Raw genomic sequence first — 24,011 nt, forward strand, 5'->3', positions numbered from 1 at the left:
GAAAGGAAATGGTTTGGGACAAAACCTGAATACAAAGAAAAGTTGTTGAAGGTTTATGAAGGGAAATTTTCAGAAAAGAAATTTTAGGTATGGTCAGGACAGACTAAAAAAGAAAGAAAAACAGCCTCCAAGGTGAGTTAGCACTCTCCTGACATGCCTCCACATAGATTATACTTCCAAGTGAAAGGGCCATTTGGCCTTGAGAGATTAAGGAAGCAGCCCAACCTTGAGGGACTGCGAAAACACCCTGTTACCATCCTCCATTGCCTGTAACCATAGAAACTCACTCTTATTTGTAGAGAGTGAAAGGGGAGACTGATCACCTCCCATTAGCGAGGGATACCCAAAAAGGGGAGGGTGTCCAACCTGTTTGAATCTGAAGAGTGCCTGACTGTGTGAATGTGTCTGGATGGCTCTACCGCTTCGGCTACGGAGTCTGAGTGAGCTGCACCCTGAGTCTCGCGGGGTGTCATATGGCATAACGGTCATCTACTCCACGGTAGCCTGGTCCGGGGTTTATACGGACAGACCTTAGCTAAGACGGTCCTAAGTTCCCACGAGGGATGCGAGCAGGACAGCATCTGAAAGATCCCCCTCCCTTTGTTTGCGATGTCATTCACAATGGGAGGGAAACCCAGAAAACTCATATCTTAAGACTGCACACTTAAAAATAAAAAAGGGAAAGACACTGGTATAGAAAAGCTGGTTTTCTCTCTGTTTAAAAGGGCAAAGTTTTCTTAGGTTAATTGTTCTGTTAAAAAGTGTAAATGGTTTTCTCTTTGCCTGCCCAGAAAATTCAGTTCCTATGTTTTGTTTTATCAGGTGTTTAACATCCCTAATTATATTTAGGCATATGTTTTAAAACTTTCTAAGGTTTTAACAATTGTTGACAAGATTTAAACCAATGATAAACTTTGGGTTACATTTGGGTAAATGCTGTAACTATTCTAGAGATTCTATGCATTTCCTAAAGTTTTAATGTTTTGATAAGGTCATCACCTGGTAATTTAACCATATCTATTCTGAGTTTTTGTCATTTGCAATTGTTTTAATTCCCTTGTAAGATAAATTCTGCCTTAAAGGAACTTCATATGGGAGACTTTCAGGACAAATACAGGTCTTTGATATATTAAAATCCTAGAACGGAAACGGGTAAGAATTTCCAGAAGTAAAAGCTGCATTCGGACTAAACCAGATTTAGCAACATGGAAAGTAATATGGAACTAAATGAACTAAAAAATTATAGGGTCGTATCGGTTATTTTAGACATTGCTGGTTCTCTAATGTTTGCTCTTCCAGACTAGGGATACTTTTTCTTAAGTTATCTGTAACTTACAGAGAGGTAAAAGTATTGATTTATAAACAAATCAAGGCATTCAACTTTTCTCTCTATCTGAACCCTCTAAAAATCAGAAGGTCTCAGTAAGTATTCTTTCTTCCATGGGAATCAGTCATTTGCATAAGTTCAATAAGAATCTGTTTTCCTTGTAACCGGACAGCATTGGAAACTGGTTATTTTACCAAGGCTTTGACTGGGATGTCATATTTGAAAAGACTCAGACATGACCAAACAGTTTAAAGAGGATTTTTTAAAGATTTTATCTATTTATTTGACAGAGAGATCACAAGCAGGCAGAGAGGCAGGCAGAGAGAGAGGAGGAAGCAGGCTCCCTGCTGAGCAGAGAGCCCGATGCGGGGCTTGATCCCAGGACTCTGAGATCATGACCTGAGCCGAAGGCAGCGGCTTAACCCACTGAGCCACCCAGGCACCCCCAAACAGTTTAAAGGAACTAAGGTTGACTTTATGAAACCTGGAGCCGTAAAACCCTTTGGAACTGTTGGCCTGATGCCTTGCTTACAGAGTTCCCAGCAGCCTCACCAGGTGAGTAAAGAATGTCACTCCTTGGTAGGTGCAGAGCCTCAGAAAGAAGAATTCGCCCAAGTCGACAGGTATTGCAGGCATGTCTGATGGCAAGTACTTGGCTTGCCTTCTGGCCTGGAGAGGCTACTAAAAGTTCAACCTAGAGATTCCTTATAAGAAATTCCAGCAAAGCAGATTCTAAAAGGTCTATATGATCACACTCACTGTTCTTGGTGAGCTTATGTAAATAATTAGACCAAGTTTGTTAAAACTGGACTTGTTTTTCAAGTAAATTAGTCCTAATTTGGCTATCTCTGGAAATGAGGGTTATTTTAGAGAGAAAAATTATGTTTTAATAACATGGCTTTATGGATGTTAAATTCTAGATTTGGTTGTCTTTAAATGGTTGTTTACCTAAGCTAGACAACTTGAGGCAAACTTCAGAGGAAGATTTAAAATATTTATAAAAATGGGTTAAACTAGACTATAAAGGGGACTGGGCTAAGACTAGGAAGAAATTAGTAAGCCAAATACATCAGGGCACTCATTTGGGGACACACAAGCTTAAGGAGCTTATGGGCAAGCAGTTTCAGGTTTCTAAATTATGGTGTGATTCAGGATATGGTTGATAGATGTGCTCAATATCAGGTGGTAATTGCAAAAAGAACTAAAATAAAAAGAGGGAAAAGAGATAGAGGTTTGGGTTACCTCTTGCGATCAGGTCAGACAATGACCCTGCATCTGTGAGTTCAGTCTCACAGGTATTGGCCAAAGCTATAGGCACTAATTGGAAACTACATTGTGCCTACTGGCCCCAGAGTTCCAGGCAAGTAGAGAGAATAAACTGGACTCTTAAAGAGACCTTGACAAAGCTAATTCTGGAGACTGGTGGTGGATGGGTGGCTCTCCTTCCTTTTGCCCTCCTCACGGCGTGATGTACACCCTATTTAAACAAGGTGACCCCATTTGAAATAATGTTTGGGAAACACCCCCACCCACTCTGCCCTTGGCTACAAGAGGTTGCCCTAGCAAAAATGACTGGCCAGTCTGTACTTCAGTCACTGCAGGCATTACAGTCTGTCTAGCTCACACAGGGATCCGAACGGCCCACACTGAGACAGAGATGGAGCTGGAACCACATCCTTACCAACCCGGGGACTTGGTTTGAATATGTCACCACCAAGTGGGAAACTTGGAGCCTCACTGGAAGGGACCTTTACTGTCATCTTGACCACCCCCACGGCAATGAAAGTAGAAGGCATCCGGTCCTGGATTCATGCGGGTCACGTCAAACGAGCCAAGGACGAGGACGCCCCCCAGAGATGGAAGCTGCTGCCAATGGACCCTGCGGATCGTGGACTAAAGCTAAGACTCAAAAGACTATGAGTTCATTGTTGCTCCTATTGTTACCTGTCTTTGTAAGAGCTTCTAAGTCACCTCATAAGACAGAAAAGTATAGGTGGGAAATTAAACAAACGGAATTAGGAGAAGTGGAAAAGGTTATACAAAGCGGTGAATGGCTAACTCATCAGTTGACTGTGCAATTTAATGTAACCTTATGCCAATTGGCACCCATTAACCCCTGTTTAGATGACTTATAACCCCTTACAACAGAAAAACATAGAACCGGCTAAAAAGTCAAGGATTTGACTAATCTCCAAAGAAAAGGGGGGAATGTAAGGGCCTACTTAGCCAGAGTGAGCCATTTTGTTGTTTATGCAATAAACTTAGATTGAACCTGCCCCTTTCCCCAAGAGGAAAGTGCTTAGAAACAGAATTGGTGAAATACGGCCAAATAGCCCCCGATAACAGAGTCCAGATTCAAGGACGTGTCTGGCCAGATGGAAACGTCCAATCAAGGGAAAGCGCACGTATTACCCGCCAGGGAGTGTGAGCCCCCGCCTTTTGGGCACCAGACAAAGGCGCCAATTCTAGCCAAGGTCATAGGCTGAATTAGATGACTATCATGGGGTAGAATGCAATTCAATTGGCCACCTGTGTGTGGCCAGGCTCAACCACATGGCCTTTACTCTATAAAAGTTAGTCTGTGAGGCTGGGAGGGGTCACCTCTTTGCAAGAGACGGCCCTGGCCGGTCAGTTTGATTCTCGATGCTTGGTGCGAAATAAAGCTTTGCTTGACCTTCGCCTTGTATCAGTCTCATCCTTTTGTCTACAGACCCTTTCACTCATGATCATTTGTCCCCTCTTGTAAAAAAGCTGCAGGAGGGTGCCTGGGTGGCTCAGTCGGATAAGAGTCTGATTTTTCTTATTTTTTTTTTTAATATTTTATTTATTTATTTGACAAAGAGAAAGCAAGAGACAGCCAGAGAGGGAATACACGCAGGGACAGTGGGAGAGGGAAAGGAAGACTTCCTATTGAGCAGGGAGCCCAATATAGGGCCTGATCCCAGGACCCTGGAATCATGACCTGAGCCAAAGGCAGAGGCTTAATGATTGAGCCACCCAGGTGCCCCATGGGTCCAAATCTTGATTTTGGCTCAGGTCATGATCTCAGGGTCATGAGGCTGAGCCGTTTTGGGCCCCACACTGGGTGTGGAACCTGCTTAAGATTCTCTCTCTTTCTCTCTCCCTCTGCCGCTTCCCCAGCCACTCACACACACACTTTCTCTAAAACAAACAAACAAACAAAAAAATGCTGCAGGAAAAGGAAAAGGTGTCTTGGGAAAAAGGCAATAGAAATCCATTAATTTACCAATGAATATATGAATATTAATTGTGTGCCCACCATGTGAGGTGTATTACCATACGACCTGGTAGGGAATATGACTAAGTAACAGATAGTGTGGTTCCAGCTCTCAAGAATCTTCTAATTTTTCACAGAAACAGAGCAAACAATCCTAAAAATGTGTATGGACCCTCTTGTGGGACCCTCAATAGTCAAAACAATCTTGAGAAAAAAAGAACAAAACCAGAGGTATCACACTCCTCAAGTTCAAACTATATTGCAAAGCCATCGAAATAAAACTGGTACTATATTGGCACAAAAACAGGTACATGAATCAGTGAAACAGAATAGAGAGCCCAGAAATAAACCCATGCATATATGGTCAATTACTTTAAGACAAAGGAGCCAAGAATGCACAATGGGGAAGGGAAAATCCCTTCAATGAATGGAGTTCGGAAAACTGGACAGCCACATGCAGGAGAATGAAACTGGACCACTTTCTTACACCATATGCAAAAATTAACATCAAACAAACAAGACTCTTCACTACAGAGAACACACTAGAGGGGAGGTGGTTGGGGGATGGGTGAAACAGGAGATGGAGGAGGGCACTTGTGATGAGCACTGGGTGATGTATGGAAGAATTGAATCACTATATTATACATCTGAAGCTAACAGAACACTGTATGTGAACTATAGCAGAATTTTAAAAAAATAAAAATTTTAAGAAAACTAAAATGTAGTGTCTGCATAGGGGTAATTATATGTATGTGTGTGTGTATACACACAAAATGGAATGTTGTTTGGCCATAAAAAAGAATGAAATCTTGCCATGTATGAAACATGGATGGAGCTAGATGGTATTATGTTAAGTGAAATAAGTCAGATAGAGAAAAATAATAACTGTATGAATTCATTTACATACAGAATACATACATCTATTATAAAGTTCATCGATACAGAGAACAGATTGATGGTTGCCAGAGGTGAGGGGTGGATAGGAGCAAAATGGATGAAAGAATCAAAGGTACAAACTTCCAGTAATAAAATAAATAAGTCACAGAGATGTAATATATAGCATGGTGACTATAGTTAATACCATATTAATACCATATTAACCGTATTTGAAAGTTGCTAAGAGAGTAAATCTTGAAAGTTCTCATCATAAGAAAAAAATTCTATAACTACACATTGTGACAGATGTTAACTAGTTATTGTAGTGATCATTTTGCGATATATACAAACACCAAATCACTATGCTGTACATCTGAAACAAATATGCTGCATGTCAATTATACCTCTATTAAAAAACAAACAAAAAAAGAGAATCATCCAATCTAGCTCAGGAAGTAAGATGCATACACACGCTAGAACCAATGATACCAGGCAAAGTACAGCAAGACAAGATGAGCACTAGAGACAGAAAGTTGGATGGGAACTCGAAGGGGTAAAGAGCCAGAGGGCTGTGGGAATCAGGAAATGCTTACGGGGGCACCTGGATGGTTCAGACCATTGAGCGTTTGACTCTTGATTTCAGCTCAGGTCATAATCTCAGGATCATGGGATTGACCCCCATGTCAAGTTCTATGTTCAGCATGGAATGTGCTGGAAATTCTCACCCTCTGCACCACCATACCCCCCACTCTCTCTCTCTCTCTAAAATAATTAAATAAAATCTTTTTTTTTCCTTTTTTTTAAAGAAGTTGTTTCCAGAACTTGCCTTTGAGAAAGAAATTCTGGTAGATGGATGAAAAGGAAAGCCTGCAGGGAGCTTTAAGTTGGATTGTGGTGGATTCGCCAGAAAGAGAAACAGAGAGAGGGACAGAACTAGTACTAGTACTATAGAACTAGGTAGAAAGCAAGAGAATAAGCAAAGAATTTCTTGTGAGAGTCACTTAAGAGAGTAGTGTTGGGTAGAGAATAAGGAGGCAAAGACAATATTGGAGAAGGTACTGAGAAAAGAGAAAGAAGATGAATAGTTATTAAGCACCCACTGAATACCAGTCACTGTTCTAGGCATTCTACATGTGTTATTTCATTCGATTGTTTGATCCTCAGAAAGTTCATAGGACCAATATCATTGTTCCCATTTTATAGATGAGACAATAAGGCTCATTAAGTAGAGCCAGAGGCATTAAGTGGAGCCAGAAGTAAACTCCCATCCTTCTGACTTCAAACCCCATGCGATTTATATGATTCTCTTCCATGTTCCTGTATCTTCCTTGAGTGCAGTTTCATTATCTATCAACATAGGGGACCAGACTAGATAAGCTCTAAGGTCCATTTTAGTCTCAAAAATACAGTGAGTCAATCATTTTAAATAAGCAGAGAAGAAAAAAACAAACAGAAAAGACACTTCAGAAAAAAGTGAGAAGCTGGATTACTACATGAAGATCTGGAAGATAATGTTGGTGAGGAATTCTGACACCGAATAAAACAACTCAGACCCTCTTCTTTGCCACCTTCTGTGCCCTTTTCTCTAAGTAGGGTCTCAGAAGTCCAGGCCAGTCACAGTGATCTTGAGACAGTGACCCTGAATGTGACTGTCCCCATTAACCATACAGGTCAATCCAGAAATGAGCGGAGTCAGTTTCTTAGGATTGTTTCAGGAGGCAGACCTTCTCCTGCCCAGGGGCTGCTGCCAACCTCTACCTCACAGCTTCCCAGAACTGGCTGGAACCGACTGGCCTTTCCAAAACAGAGATGGCCAGAAATCTTTGAGGCCCTGTTTAAGCATATTTTCATCTCCTCAGCAGATGACTGGGAAGAATAAGAAATTCTAATGAGAGACATATTGAGGAAAGAAAGGTGTGAAATGGAGAGGGAAGCGTGAATCTTGAGCATATAAGAAGAAGAAGGGTGTAGAAAAGAAAGCATCTCAGAAATACCAGACAAAGTGTAAAACAACAAAAACGAAACGTCTATAAACTTGTATAAATGTGTCAAAATTACCGATTTGTTCACGGTAAAAGTGAGTAAAATCAGAAGAGAGAGCCATAGGTAAAGCATGGTAATCCTAAAAAAAAGTGACAAAATTCTCCACTTTGGGTAGGAAATGCTCCCCATGGCCTTTCCAGAACATGGTAATGTTTCTTAAGCTGGAAAAAAAAAAAAAAAAAAAAGAGAGAGAGAGAGAGGATGAGAGAGTTAGTGTGTTTGCATGGACTCTACATATGTGTGATTTGGGACTTCTGACCACTCAAGCAACAGGAATTGGAGAAATTATTGTATAGTCTTTGGTCATTCTCCACTCCACTTGCCACATACAAATATTTCCTTCTCTCTGAAATGTCCAGATTCTCTTGAGAGGGAAATCTAGAAAAATCCAAGGATACCAGTTCCTCGAGCCTCTTGCCATCCCGTGCCAAGCTGGAGCACTCAAGCTTCTAAAAGGGTATATCAAAATACGAAGACTAGTAAATCGAAACAAAGGACTAATCCATAATTTATCCTTTCAATGTTTTAAACTGCCAGGGAAATGAAAGCTGAGCCAACCGTTCCTCACTGGCCTGGGCTCAGGACTCTGTTTCTTCACCTGCCCTCAGTCACTTTGGAAGTCCGCTGCTAATGGCCGAGTCCACACCGAGATGGAACCACATTCGCCCAGGACCAACCAGAGTATAATGAACTCTTAGAGGATGTGGCTTCAGTCCCTTAGTGCAAATACATTCAGGAAGCCACTGAACCGCTCTGGAGAGCAAATTCCTTTCTTTCTTTCTTTCTTTCTTTTTTTTTTTTCTTTTTCCTTAATGGACATTTGTGTTGCCAGACTTGCATTACAAGGGAGTTATAAATATAGAAATGGAATATTGATTACTTGTCTCAATTCATCCACAACTGTTACGAGAGAGATCACACACCACAGGGCAGCGGGCCCTGAGGGGGTGGGGGAGGAGAGCACTTTCAGGAACTAGACTCTCTTCAGGTCTCTTGGGCCGAATTTCATTTCCAAAGAGTGTTTTCTCACTAGACTATTTCAAGAACCAAAAGTAAGGTTTAGGATAGACTTTTTCCCATGGAAAGTAGGGCCTTGCCGTCCTGCAGATCTTTTCCTTCCCACCCACAGAGCTGGTCAGTCTCCATTCCCTGGGGCACCACAGGCATGCAGAGCAGCGTGGTGGTTGCCCAGGCAGTGGCTGGGAGAGGCCCACTGCCACCCAGGCACTGACACAGCTCTCAGTTGGGAATGGTAAGCCAGCAGCGAGAGAACGACCCGGGCTTGTTTTGATTCTGGACAGAACGCAAAGAATGCATTCTCTAGATGTTAGGTCAAAACAACCTAACGAAGGGAGGGAAAAAAGTTTCATAAGATCAAGCAGCTACTGATTCTCGTAAACTGGTTCCTGGGCAGAAACGATTAGTTTTTGATGGGTAAGCCTGGTGGGTGCCACCTTAACCAGATTGTACGACCCGATGTTTAGACAATTGATATCAAGAGAATCCTGATAGGATTCACTGAGAAGGACACAGCCTGGTTTTTGTGGTATCCCCCCAAAAAAACCAGAGTCCAGGCATGAGGAAGTATCATCAAACCTCATTTGAAGGATAGTCTACAAAGTAATCGACTTGCATTCTTTAAAACGTCAAGGTTAAGAAAGGCCAAGAAAGGGCCAAGAAACTCTTCCTGATTAAGGATACTAAAGAGACATGAAACAAAATGAAATGTGTGATTCTGAATTGATGAAATCTGACTATGGACTATGGATGAGATAATGACATTATATCAATATTAAATTATTTGGCTATGATCATTGTACTGTGATTACGCAGAAGAATGTTCTCTGGTCTGAGGAAACACACAATGAAGTAGTTACTGAATGGACATGATGTCTCCAACTGAGTTTTCAATGATTCAGGAAGACAAATTCCCTATCTACATCTATGTAAAGAGAGATGAAAAAGAGAGTATGATACAGCAGACGGGACAAAATGTAAAATGTTAGTAAGTCCGGGTAAAAAAATGTAAGGGAATTTCTTGTGCTATTCTTTCAACTTTTCTGGAAGTTTAAAAATACATCATAATAAAAATTTCTAAAAAGATGTCCCCAGTATTGAAGCTCTCAGAGTCAGGGTTATAATTATCAGTTTTTTCTTCCAGAATAAGACTTAAAAATCCACCAGCAAGCTTCCCCCTCCTCTGAGATAGAAGAAGCACTCTCCATCCACCTCGCTTGGTCACTCGATAGAATACATGAGACAGTTGTTTAAAGTCTCTAAAAAGTAAATAGTAGCTGACAGATTTGGAAATATGTTTGCACTGGAAGTGCCACTGAACTAGTGGTGAGTTCACCGTTTGGTTTCTCCTTTGCTATACCCCCTGGTCTGAACTCAACACAACCTGAAACCTGGAAGGGGGCCTTAAGAGATGGCCATAGAAAGCTCTAGAAGGTGACCTCCAGTTCTGACTCTAGAAGCATGAAGGGGAGCTTTCAACTCTCAGAGACGGTAGGAAAAATCCAGTTATTCTTTTTATCTTTTTGTTTTTATTTTTTTCTCTGTTCCCTTGCACCCTAGTTCCAAGGTCATTGGATGTTTGCACCAGTGACTGTAACAATGGGGTTGTGCAAGGAACTAAAACTCTGAGAGAGTGAACTGTGATCCCAAGAGGACAGGGCAATCCAGGTGGCATTTTTAATGAGTGTCTTCCTACCATTTGGCCTAGGATATAGTCGTAGTTATAGGAAATACATGGGGGTAATTTAAGCCCCCACTTGCTGGCTTGAGGACTGAAGTGGGAGCCTGGGAACTAGAAAGTACTGGGATGGTCATGGAGAGAGAGAAACTTAGGCAAATCACCTTTTAAAGTGAATTCCTGAGCCCCTGTTGAGCTGCTCATGTCTAAGTCTATACCTTGAAAGCTAAACTGAGGGATAGACCATCACCTGTGTCTCAGACTGGCCTCCAGCTGGTACACATATAGGACTGGTCTGAGTGGCAAGCACCGCAGAGGTTTTGAAATCCAACCTGACATTGGAATGATAACTTAAATAAGGATGGTCGTGACTGAACCAAATCAGACTGTTTGCTAAAACAAAAATATCAAAATTCTCAATAGAATTTAATCAAGATCTACAGCCCCATAATAAATTATTCATCATATTCATGACAAAACTCAAAATTATATGATAGAGAAATAAAAGCTCACACAGAAAAAAACAACCAATAGATCCCAACAATGGCAGAGATGTTGGATTCTGTGACAAAGTCTTTAAAACAGCTCTTACAAAAATGCTTGAGCAAGGTATTACAAACATTCTTAAAACAAAGTTAAAATATAAAATATCATCAAGGAAATACAAGTATAGGAGATAACATGGGAATTTTACAGCTGCCAAAGACAATAAAATAAAAATTCACTGAATGGGTTCAATGGCAGAATAGATATGATGAGTAGATTTGGTGTACTTGACAATAAAAAGATAGATATTACCCAATCTGAAAAACAGAAAAAAGATTAAAATGATGAAAAAGGGTCAGGGACCACAAAAAACTACCAAAAGTTCTAAATGGGGAAAATAAAGAAGGTCTAAATGCAGAATCAGAATTCCAGAAGGAGAAAAGTGAGATTCAGAAGAAAATATTTGAAAAAGTAATGGCAAAAGACTTCTAAAATTTTTTGAGAGGCACAAACATAGAGATTCAAGAAACTGAGTGAGCCTCAAACAAAATATAGGAAAAGAATTCCACACCCAGATACATCATATTCAAACAGAGAACTAGAGAAAACAAACAACACAAACAGGAAAGCAACAAGAGAAAAGCCATAAAGTACTTACGGGAGAACGATAATCCAAATGACTGGAAATTCCTCATCAGAAACCTTGGAGCCCAGATTAGAAAGGAAGAAATAAAACTGTCTCTGCTCATAGGTGATATGATTTTCTTTCTAGATAATACAAGGGATTTATAAAAAAATATTCCTAGAACAAATAAATAAGTTTGGCAAGATTTCTGGATACAAGGTCAATATGCAAAAATTAGTTGTATTCTACATAAAAGCAACAAACAATTGAAAACATAAATAAATAAAATGTATCAGTTAAATAGTTCTAAAAAAGATAAATACTAGGTATAAGTCTAATAAAGCATCTATAGAATCTGTATGCAGAAAACATAAAAATGCCAGGGAAAGAAATCAAAGACCTAAATAAAGGAGGCACATTATCATGGTCATATATCAGACAGCTCAATGTAATAAAGATAAATTAATATACAGGTTTAATGCAATTCCCATGAAAACCCCAGCTAGATATTTTATAAACATGGACAAGCTGATACAAAATTTAGAATCTTAATAGAGAATAAATTGAGGGTTGCTGGAAGGGAATGGGGCAAATAATAGGTGAGCATTATGGAGGGCACTTGTGATAAGCACTAGGTGTTATATGTAATATATTCTACTGCTGAAACCAGTATTACACTATATGTTAACTAAGTAAAATTTAAATAAATCTTGAAATATTAAAAACAAAAATAAAATTTATATGGAAATAGAAAGGAATAAAGTAGTCAAAACACTATTAAAAAAAAAAGCAAAGCTGAAAGAATCATACTACCTGTTTTTAAGACTGATTTTATAAAGCCACAGTAATCAAGACAGTGTGGTATTGATGAAAAGATGGACACATTGACTAATGGAACAGAATCGAGTGTCCAGAAATAGACACAAAAATATGGCCTATTGATTTTGACAGATGTGCAAAGGCAATTCGGTGGGAAAAGAATAATCTTTTCAACAAATGTTTGGAACAATCAAACATTCATTTGCCAAAAATTAAAACAAAATTTGATCTAACCCCTAGATTGTATAAAAAACTTAACCCCTGAATGCATCACAGTTCTAGAAGTATACTGTAAAACTAGAAAACATTTAGAAGAAGACACAGCAGAAAATCTTCAAGGTCTGGAGTTAGGCAAAAAGGTTTTACACAGGACAGCAAAAGCTGATCATCAAATAGAAATTCAATAATTGGACTTGGTCAAAATTAGAAGTATCTGTTCTGTGCATAACATCAACTATAAGAACACAACCTAATTTTAAGAATGGGCAACTGGGTGGCTCAGTTGGTTAAGCAACTGCCTTTGGCTCAGGTCACGATCCTGGAGTCCTGGGATCGAGTCCTACATCAGGCTCCCTGCTCAGCGGGGAGTCTGCTTCTCCTCTGACATTTTCCCCTCTCATGCTCTCTCTCTTTCAAATAAATAAATAAAATCCTTTAAAAAAAAACGGGCAAAATACTTAGATACTTCACCAAGGAGGATATAGGCAAGGCAGATATGCACATGAAAAGGTGATCATCGTTAAGTAAATGCAAATTAAAACCACAGTAAGCTAGCACTATATACCTATTAGAGTGTCTAATAGAACAGCAACTGCTGGCAAAGATAACTGAGCTACAGGAACTCTCCAGACCCTGGTGGTGGGAAGATGACCCAGCCACTCTGGAAAACATACTTTGACAATTTCTTATAAAGTACACCTACACTTACCATATAATCCAGCAATCCACTTTAAAGTATTTTATCTAGGAGAGAGAAAAATACGTTCACACAAAACCTATATACAAATTTTACAGCATTCCTGTTTATAATTGCCATATGCTGGAAACAACTCCAATTTCCTTCAGCAGGTGGGCTGGATACATAAGCTGTGATACCTCCAACATAAAGGAATATTACCCGGCATTCAAAGGAAGGAACTATGATACAGGCAACAATTCTGATGAATATTAAAAAGGCATTATGCTGAGAGAAAGAAGCCAGTATCAAAGGTTACATACTATATTATTCCATTTATGTAACATTCCCGAAAAGACAAACATTAGTGACAGAAACTCTATGCGTGTTGCCAGATTATAAAATGCTAGCATGAGGGGGTTTGGGGAGACTAATGAGACCGCTCTGTTTCCTGACTGTGCTGAGGGTGACATGCGTTCTAATTTGTAGAAACGTATATAAAAAATCAATTTTACTGTGTGTAATTTTAAAGTTAAAAGAAAAAAAGTCAACTATGATCTACTTAAGAATAGATTTACTTTTTAAATGGAAAGAGAAAAATTCAAAAGAACCACTCACCCAGGATTGGCTGCTCTAAGTGCAATTTATTTTGTTGTCGGGTTGCTTTGGGCAGTTTGGAGGGTAACATTCACCAAAAAGAGTTCAGTCATCTTGGAATTCGACGATGACCCTGCTGGAAACAGTCCCCCTAGGAGCTTACAAAGGTGGAAGCTATCCTGGGTGGCTAGAGTGGGTATTCTGCTGGCTTGGGATACGGAGTCCTGCAGAAGAGAGGGCTTCCTCAGGTAATAGACTGGGACAGTTTCATGTGGAGATAGGTGGTAAGGGTAGGCCAAGGAGGACCAGTTGCCAAGTTTCCAAGTGTCCTCACAGGACTGTATTGTCTTAATGAGTTCACCTCGGTAGAGAGTAGGATCCTCACACTTTTGAAGCCAAGAGATGTGACCTGGTCATTCCTTTGAGTTGAATGGGTGCAGAGAATGTAGGAAAGTTCTTTCACAGCCTCTATACGCACTTAGAATTGTGAGATGACACTCCTTAGAATCATCTAACTCTCATCCAGATTCATGCTCAACCGGAAGCCTTCTGGTAAACCATCCCTTTACTCATTCACTCACTGTAGATTTCTCAAACACCTTCAGTGTGACAAACATTACCCCGGGTGCTGGGCATACAATTATAAATAATGCATAGCTACCGCTTGGAGCAGCTCATAGATTTTGCTACAGGGGAGAAAATGTGAGGACCAGCTGACAGGTATTCCAGGCCCCGTGGCAATGATTTTCCACACTGTGATTTAACAAGATAAGCTCAGGTACAGACAGCCATTCGTTTGTGATTTTGCCTAACAAAAATCATTATCCCTGAATTTTACTGCACTGAGGGGAAAAAATGATGAAACCCCAGGACTGGACCCCCAAACCGGATGACTCCCAGCACGAAATTGCCCATCTGTGAAATACCAGCCCATAACATACCACTAACGGTCCACCTTAGAATCTGGGGGCTGGCTGGCTGCTTTCATACTCAACCCACACTCTGCGCTTTTCCTCCAACTCTGATCTCTCCTTCTTTACTGCTTTCGATCATCTGTACTACAACACAGCGTCCTCACCAGGCTATTTCACTCATGCTTTTATACTGTTGCTTCTCCCATCCTCCACAGCTAGTTTGGTGTTTTTATAATAACGCTGCGAATGAATTGGAATTTATGTTTATGAGAAAGAGCGGGGGATGGAAAAGGGGGATGGACATAGGGAGAGAGAGTGGGGAGGGGCTTAAACTATTTGGGATTTGGAGTTTCTTTAAGTGCCTCTTAAGTAAAGCTTGTTTTTAATAGACTAATTCAAGAAATACACTTTTCAATGGAAAAAAATGAGTTCTAATTTTGGCTGCCACCTGTTAGCTATGTTATCTTTATAAGGTAATTACCATCTCCAGCCTCGGTTTTCTCAACCATAAAATAAAATGATTGGACTAGAGAATTTCTAAATCATTCCAGTATCCTCTGATTCTAGTATTTCTCAAGACAAAATCCTCTGTTTAGATCCTTCCCTGTTTTGTTCTGTGATTTGTTTCACTATTTTCTCCTGATACTTAAAAGGACTTTGGGAGAGCTACTAGTTATGAAAAAACATTTCCCATAAACATCATATCATACATGTTTCCTATTAGGGCTCCTGACATTCCACATGTTTTCAAAGGTAATTGGAAATACTGGAGACAATTTAAGGGTCGTTATTGTGTTAGCCAAGAAAATAGCTAATGATGACTTTAGCTACCGGACTATTCAGCCGATCATAAGACCCATTAGCTCAATTAAGTAAATCAAATAGGAAAGACCATTTAGACTTAAAAAGCCACCCACCACTAACTACTATTTGCCAGGAAGGCTTCTATTTTATGGCAAATTCAAATTGTTTGTTCCTTCTATGAAGAAGAAAATGACCAGATCATCTTACAATAGTAAATGTAGTGACTCGAGATCACTTAACATACATAATTATACACCAAAAATTCCATTAAATTGCCATTTCAAGAAATCAGGTAAAACTAGAAGTCTTCTGTCTGAACAAGACTTGGGCTTTCTGGAGTGGTATATTGTTTTCACTATACTGAGGTAGGTGTGGGAAGAAGCACACGGTCTTTCTGGCCATAAGGAAATTTTCCCATCCTGGAATGGTCTGTAGGTTCAGATGAGGGAGAAGGCAAAGGACCAGCATTGAAGTAAACATTTAGGATCCCAGCCATTCCAGTTCTAGTTGTTTGCCGCGTTTGGATATGAAGTACGCATTTAAGCTTTCAGAGACCAAGTCCACAGATAGTGTTGACTTCAAGTTCAAGTCTTTTATTATTCAAGTGGGTGGTTCACAGGCAGTTTGAAGTGACTCAATGGAGAGAAAAGAAAACCACTGCTCATATGATTTAATATTTATTAAGTGTGGTTATTATATTCAGGCCATGCTATTGCTGGACAGAGTTGGTCCATTGAAAGAATGTTCAAAATGGATGCAGTGAATATTTTATTCAATTATAAATTTAGGAACTATTTGCAATGTTTGACAACTGGCTTTCCAGCACTGCTTTTTGCGGTGCTGACTGACACATGCTGCCAAAATGATGTCATCTGGATTGTTACGCAACTGCTACAAATTCAACAAGGGCTCTGGTGAGCCAAAACCAATAGCACCAGCACACTCTTGGATTTGACTGAAGCTAAGAAATCTGGAGGAAAATGGCTTTCCATGTAATTGGCCTTCCAAGAAAATCCTTGTTAGACAACACACCTTCATTCCAAATTGAGAGAGGGTGTTGAGTAACTTTTTCAGAAGATGCCTATGAAGGATCCCTTTAGAACAAGGCCAGACATCAGGAAATCTACATCCTAAATATCGACACCGGCTGTGGGGCTGTGAGTAGGTCATTCCCTGGGACTCCTGTGTAAAATAAGCAGATTTCCTATCTGAGAGGTGTAAGTTCTCTTCCATTTTTAATACTTTGGTTGCAGTTGAGTCCCAAAGTCAACTCCAGGGCAGAGAGGAAGTGGCCACTGAGACGAGACGTAAGTGATCACTAACCAGAAATGAGTGGGGAATCTCCAGTGCTTCTCACCGACTTGCTTGGATCTTGACTTCTAAGAGAGGCTTTTTTTTTTTTTTTTTTTTGATCGTGGATAAGCGTGGGCACAGATATGCTTTCTCCATGCCTTTCTTCCCTTCTGTCAATAATTTCCCCCTCCTCTGAGCCCACCTACTGCTACACTTAATCTGGCCTTTAAAAAAGGTGACCCTTTGTCCCTATCCCCACATCTTTCACCTACGTGTCACAAGGTAGTCAGTAACTAGTCATTGTCTCACATTCATGCTGAAATACTCATTGCTGGGAGCAACATGAAAATACCAAATGTGTAAAAACAACTCATATGATGCAGGTTCTCTAAAATAATAATGTAATAAAAGGAAACTAGTCACTCATTTTTCCCTATTCAATTGTACCTTCCTAGTCATTATTTTTGATACTTATCCATTTTTTAAAGATTTTATTTATTTATTAGAGAGAGAGAGAGAGCAAGAGGGAGAGAGAGAGGATGAGCAGAGAGGAGGGGCATAGGGAGAAGCAGGAAGCCTGATATGGGCTGATCCCAGACTCTGGGATCATGGCTTGAGCCAAAGGCAGACACGTAACGGACTGAGCCACCCAGGCGCCCCATTACTTATCCATTTAAACATCAGTTCCATGCACAATCCACTCAAAATATATCTGGTGAATGAATAAATGAATGAATGGCTGGCTGGCTGTCTGAATGGATGAAATGGGCTCTCGAGTTCATTTTCAGCCTTAGAGTGTTACGACATATTTCTCCTGTTTCCATATTTTTCTTTATGATCTCTGTTTATTTCTAGAGAACAGCAAATCGCTTCTTGCACAGTGGGGGGGGGATTTTGGCAAGAAAATCATACTCTTTACCTGTCAGCTACCTTCCAGAAACACAGGAACTGAGAGACTGAGAAAGTAGAAAACATGCCAGGCAATTGCTAACAGTTGGTGGAGCAGCAAGTGCACGGGAGAGGGTGGCATTTGTCCCTATTTCTCTGCTCTGATTGGAAGCTTGTACGACAGATGTACTGGGGGCTGAAGATATAGCGGTGATCATTTGTGGAGGTGAGATGCTAGAAAATGCGCAGGCCACGACTAGCAGTGGAAGCACAGAGCCTCGGGCTGATGAACCTGTTGGTCCTGCTGGTGGTTTTCCTTCAGCAACATTTTTCACCATTTGTAGTGCTAGCAGCAAAGACAAGGATTGCTAAGGTAACATTTCTTTATCAGGCTAGAGTGTCAGAACTAGAGGGCATGGAACAGGGGAGCCTGGGTGGCTCCATTGGTTAAAGGTCGTATCCAGGGGTCCTGGGATGGAGCCCTGCATGGGGCTCTCTACTCCCCAGGGAGTCTGCTTCTCCCTCTCCAGGGAGAATTAATAAATCAAACAAATCAAATCAAATCAAATAAATCAAAATCAAATAAATCAGAAAAATCAAATTGATAAATAAATATTTTTTAAAAATAACAGGCATGGAATATTTTGAAACTACTGTCATTTTGTTTATTTCTGAGTAAAATTTACCTCCAACTTGACAAAATTATCATCCCCTCAAACTTTTGTTGTTGTTGTTGTTGTTGTTAACCATAAAAATGGTGTGCAGTATAATTCTAATGTTACTTAGTAGTTTTTTTCTGATATCACCCTTTTATCTTTTTTATTTGTATAGTATTTAAAACTTCTTTCTTATTCCTACTTTTATTTGTATTTATTTATTTTATTTTATTCTTATTTGGGTTTTCTTTTTTCTCACATGTGCTTATATTTCCCTAAGTACAAAAAAAAAAAATCTTAGGGAGTTGTAGGAACAACCACATCTTCAACATAGTAAATAAATTCTATACACAGAGGTTATGAAATATTTCTGAAATAAAGATGGTAAAACAAATTTCCCTGACAAAGGGGTAGTTTACTTACAATTACAAAGTGGGAGTTAATCCTTAACTTTGTATTTTAATCTATTTGTATATTTAGTTTAAGTTAGTTTTTGGTCTTTATTTGACTAATAAAAAGTTGAAATTGCATAGATTTTTATATACCCCCCAAATTTTTAAAAATGAGAAGTTATAGAAGGCATAGCATTTTGACTTTTTCAAAAAGTCGGTAAAGAGTGAGAGAGACAATGTCTGTTTCTAATTACACAGATTATTTAAGAAAAAGAATTTAAGTCAGCTGATATTTTTCCTTTCATTATTTATGATTTAAACCAGCTCATCTTTTTCCTTTCATTATTTACATGACATCTAATAACTGGTCTGATTGAGTTTAAATATTTGCGGTGGGTTGCTCTTGGCTCCATATTTATAGAAGAATGACTAAAAGAGTCACATGTCTCACCAATAGGAGTTTCATACTGTTCATGAAACACAGTACTGCAGAGGGTAAATTCTCTGCTTTCCTCATTTTGATTCTCTTCTTATACCCACGAACTAACACAAATCAGGTCACGAGTTATTAACAACATTGTCAATCAAGAGAGTAAAATTAGTAATAAGCTAAACATGCCCGAGCTCAAATGCTGTCCTTCCTTTTAGAGGAATATTTCATCAGTGACAAACCCAACATGTCTACTCATAACCTGGACTCTGAATCCAATGGAAGGATTATGTATAGCGTCTGTAGTTGATTAGAACCTGATCTGCTATTACATAAATGGTCTTGAAGGCCTTTGCACTGTAGCTAGTGGAGACCAAATTACCAAAGACACTACCCTCCCCCTACAAAGCAAGTCCTTGCGACTTTCACACAGTGAGTTCCTATAGAAGAGAGAAATGCTGTAAACAGAATAATTGCAAACCCCTTCATGATTGTGAAACTGAAAAGGGATTAGGCTGGGAACAGTCAGAAACAGCTTTTTTGGGTTTGGCCTTAGAGCATGGGCCTCCTCTATCTCATCTGCGTACAAATTTATTAACTACAGGGATGGGGTGGGGGTTCCCTGTACCTTGCATTCCTATGTAGCTATGAATTAATCCCCAAATGCCAATGTGCATTTGTTTTCCTTTCATATTTGGGGGCACAGCTGGAAATATTACACCGTTTGCCACATGCATGCGCTCAGCGCAATCTCTTGCTCACAGAGTGAAGTGAATGGGTGAAGAAATCATTGATCCATCCTTTACTTACCTTAGTGTGTGGACAATAAATTGTCTCAAAATTGCTACAGATTTCTACAGCAATGAAAACAAAACAAAAAATGGAGAGAAAATAATAGAGTCTGTGTCTCTAAAAAACTAACTAATGCTTATATTCCACTATTGAATTTTAAGAACGTTCGAGACCTTAAAAGAGGTGCAAAAGTGAAAATGAGTTTCCTTGGTATAAAGTAAGAACACTGAACTCAGGATCAAAAGATCTGGCAAGTGAAATATTTTATAGACAAAAAAAGTTTCATTGTAGCTTAGATGACTGCTATAGATAATTTTTCTAAATGTCAAGATGACACCATATAATGAGTAGCAGATAGGGAGGGATCAAGCTTTGAGAGTTTAGGGGAGGGATCTCCAAGTTCTTGGGAGTTACAAGCCTCATTGTTATTTAATTTTTAGATGTTTCCCACACACCTAGAGGTGCTTTTCAACACATTTTAAAAATTTAAACTGGACTCAAATAAAATACATACATAGTAAAAGAAATCCATTCGAACTGAGAGAGGAAATTAAGGAAATGCTTTACTCTGATTATGGAGTGTGAATAGTAAGTCTGTATTTTGAATAGTAAGTCTATATTAAAGTATAATTAGTGTAATAAAAAAACACTAGTAAAAGGAAGAAAGTAATCCCTTACATGAGAGAATACTATGATATACAACTTTACCTCTATCACTATATATTACTTTGAATTACTAATATGAAAAGATATAGAAGTAGAATAAAGAAAAAGAACACAATTACATGTGTTAACCAAGTTCTACAAATTAATACCATCTCAAGAATTTTGCATTATTCCTTAGACAATTAGATCTATCCTGGGATGTTTTCAAATAAAAACTGGAAATCTCCACTATTGAAAAATAAATAAATAAAAATGCAGAGCATATCAGAACAAAGTAGATGTCCCTGATTAAACAGCAAAGTTCTGATTCATTGTTCCTCTTGGATAGACCTCCCAGGAGTACTTTTTATTGATGTGAATCATTTATCTGATTGTTCACAGGGATTCCTCAGTAAGCTGCTGAAGTACCTACTTTTGATCATTGAGGCCAGAGACCAGAAGACATCCAATATCACTGTCATTACTTTTGCTCCTAGAAAGATGGCAAAATTCTGGGGGATATTTTAGTCCTGTCATGAAATTTAAGATAATGCTGAGAGTTTAAGAAACTGTGGAATACCCCAAGAGATATTGTTATTTTAGGCTTCCAAGCACCTAAAAGTCTGTTTGTAAATAGTGATTGAAGGAGAAATAGAAGAAAGGGAAAGAGAAAAGAAGGAAAAGGGAAAGAAAATAAGGAAATTGATGGATGCCAATATTTACACAAATTACTCTGAATGGAAATGACAATGTAAAAGTAGGCTTATTACCACCCTCAAAGTAAGCAAACTTCTCAGGACACAGTTTTCTCTTCTACAACCCAAAAACGTATTCTGTAACTGTTATTGGCTTAAGAAGAATCCAAGGGTTTATCAATAAATGCAAATTATGTGATACATGGAGATGAAAAACCAAGTACTCATATGATGTACTATAGACACTTTAAAGTTATGTTAAAGTTGAGTTCACTTTTTGCCACTAACATATGCCATTTTTAGATCTTAAAGTCATATACATCCACTCCACATAAAATGATCTCGTGATTTTTTCATGAGTTAAAAAAGGGGGAAAGGAAGAGAAGACTTTTGAGAGACAAAGCCGTGGTTGGAGAAGTGGTCAATGGCAAGGAATAGTCAAGATAATACAGGTAGCCTGGTAATTACAGGAAGATCAAAGAACCATACGTCTCAGTAAAGAATCAGATTACATTTAAGAATCCTCAGCCAGGGAAGTCTGATTCCGTCCATGATTCAGTAAATGATGCAAAACTAACTCTCCTATTGAGAGTAACTATAAAACTGGACAAAATATATGAGGCAATTGTTGCTCGAATTGAAAAACAGTTAGTGCCAAGCTGCTATCCCTGAGAGAAGATAGACTTACAATCATGCCAGCTCTCTGTCTAGGGAAAATACCCTGACTCTGGCACAGGGAGCTGGAGCCCAAGCAAAGCATGATGATCTTTCTGAGTGGAGAAAGTAGAAATCAAGTATAAGGCTTTTAAAGTCACTAGAATCTGTGATGCAGGGTGCTGGGAAGGACAGCCGTGCAGTGGAGTAGATCCCAGAAGTCTCCATGTGGTCTCTCCACAAGTTCTTGGCTAAGGGTTTAGCTGAGTATGCACAAGGTGAGCAGTGAATGGCTTCCTGGAGAGCAGCAATAGAGTAGAAAGTGAAATTAAGTTACCAGAATTTGAGCAATGCTGGAAGATGTTGGAGTTCCAGTCCAGTAGGAAAGGAAAGAATTTGCTAACACTTTGGCATCCAGCAACAAAAAAACCCACTTATTTTAGCAATAAGAACCATATCCCAGAGGTAGGTCTACTCCAGATATGACCTAAAAAAAACTCTAAAGTGAAACCATCTCTACACAAGTTCAACTTGATTAGTTAGTAATTGGATGACCTATCAGAATAATATCAACACTTTCCAGGAAAAAGAGAACAGAATCTTAAGACTCTAAGATGTATTATCTATGCTATTGAGAATGTAATAACAACTACTAGACATTAAAAAAAAAGTGACCAATAGTCAAGAAAAAAGCAGATAACATATCTCAAGGTAAAGCAGATGATGGAATTAAGACAGTAACAATAAAACAGATATAATAAATATGTCTAAGTATTTAAAGAAAATATTGTCTTAATTATGAATTGTTAGAGAATCTCAGCAGAGAGATGGAAACAGAAAGAGAAAGAAAAAAGGAAATGGAATTCTTGGACAAAAGACTACAATGGCTTAGGATTTTTAAAATTCAGCAGAAAGAATTAATGGTTGACTGAAAGTAAAATAAGAGTCAGGACCAAGAAGACAGATTAATAAAAATAACTCAATCTGAAAAATGGAAAGAGGAAAAGGTGGAAGAAAAGCAAAGATCCTTGGAAATCTATAACACAATATGTAATTTCTAATTTCTATTGGAATTAGAATCCCAGAAGAAGTGAATGATAATATTTTAAGAAATAAAGAGCTCGCTCCTTCAACTATCCAAGGTGCCAAAAGGAAAGAAGACTAAGGGGAAGAAGGAGGCCCTTGCTCCTGCTTTTATGAAGAAGGAGGAGGCCAAGAATGTGGTCATTCTCCTGTTGAGAAAAGGCCCAAGAATTTTGGCATCAGACAGTCCAAAAGGACCTCACTCCCTTTGTCAGATGGTCCTGCTATATCTGGCTGCAGGCACACAGGGCAATTCTCCATAAATGTCTAAAATTGCCTTCTGTGATCAACCAGTTCATCCAGGTTTTGAACTGCCAGCTACTCAACTACTTAAGCTGACCCACAAATATAGACCAGAGACAAAGCAAGAGAAGAAGCAGAGATTGTTGGTCTGCACTGAGAAGAAAGCTGCTGACAAAGGGGATGTCCCCACTAAGAGGCCATCTGTCCTTTGTCTGGGGATAATACTGTCATCACATTGGTGGAAAACAAGAAGGTTCAGCTGGTAATGATTGCACATGATGTGGATCCCATTGAGCTGGTTGTCTTCCTTCCTGTCCTGTGTTGTAAGATGGAGGTTCCCTACTGCATTATTAGGAGGAAGGCCAGGCTTGGGCATCTGGTCAACAGGAAGGCCTACACCACCCTTGCCTTCATCCAGGTTAACTTGGAAGGCAAAGGAGCTCTGGCTAAGCTGGTAAGGACCAATTATAATAACAGATATGATAAGATCCACATTGTCAGTGGGGAGGCAATGTTCTGGGTCCAAAGTAATTAGCTCACATTGCCAAGTTGGGAAAGACAAAGCCTAAAGAACTTGTCACCAAAATGGGCTAAGTGTACACTGTTGAGTTTTCTGTATATAAAAGTAATAAAAAGTAGTTCCTGAGTTTTCTGTATATAAAAGTAATAAAAAGTAGTTCCTGGGTGGCTCAATTTGTTAAGTGTCTGACTTGATTTCTGCTCAGGTCATGATCTCATGGTTATGAGATCAAGCCCTAAGTCAGACTCTGCACTCAACAGGGAATCTGCTTGAGAGTCCCTCTCCTCTCTCTCTGCCTCTCTCCTGCCTGTGCCCATGTTCTCTCTCTAAAACAAATAAATCTTTAAAAAAATAGTAAAAAAAAGTTCATTTCAAAAAAAAAAAGGATGACTCAAATTTTC

The 24,011-nt window shown here is 39.2% G+C and overlaps 1 pseudogene; it reads left to right on the forward strand.

Moving 5' to 3' along the window:
• The first annotated feature begins 16,181 nt into the window (after nt 1–16,181).
• LOC125106840 (60S ribosomal protein L7a-like) lies at nt 16,182–23,684 on the forward strand (annotated as a pseudogene).
• Nucleotides 23,685–24,011: the final 327 nt, after the last annotated feature.

This window comes from Lutra lutra, chromosome 8 (genome assembly GCF_902655055.1).
Source record: "Lutra lutra chromosome 8, mLutLut1.2, whole genome shotgun sequence".
NCBI classification, from domain to species: Eukaryota; Metazoa; Chordata; class Mammalia; order Carnivora; family Mustelidae; genus Lutra; species Lutra lutra.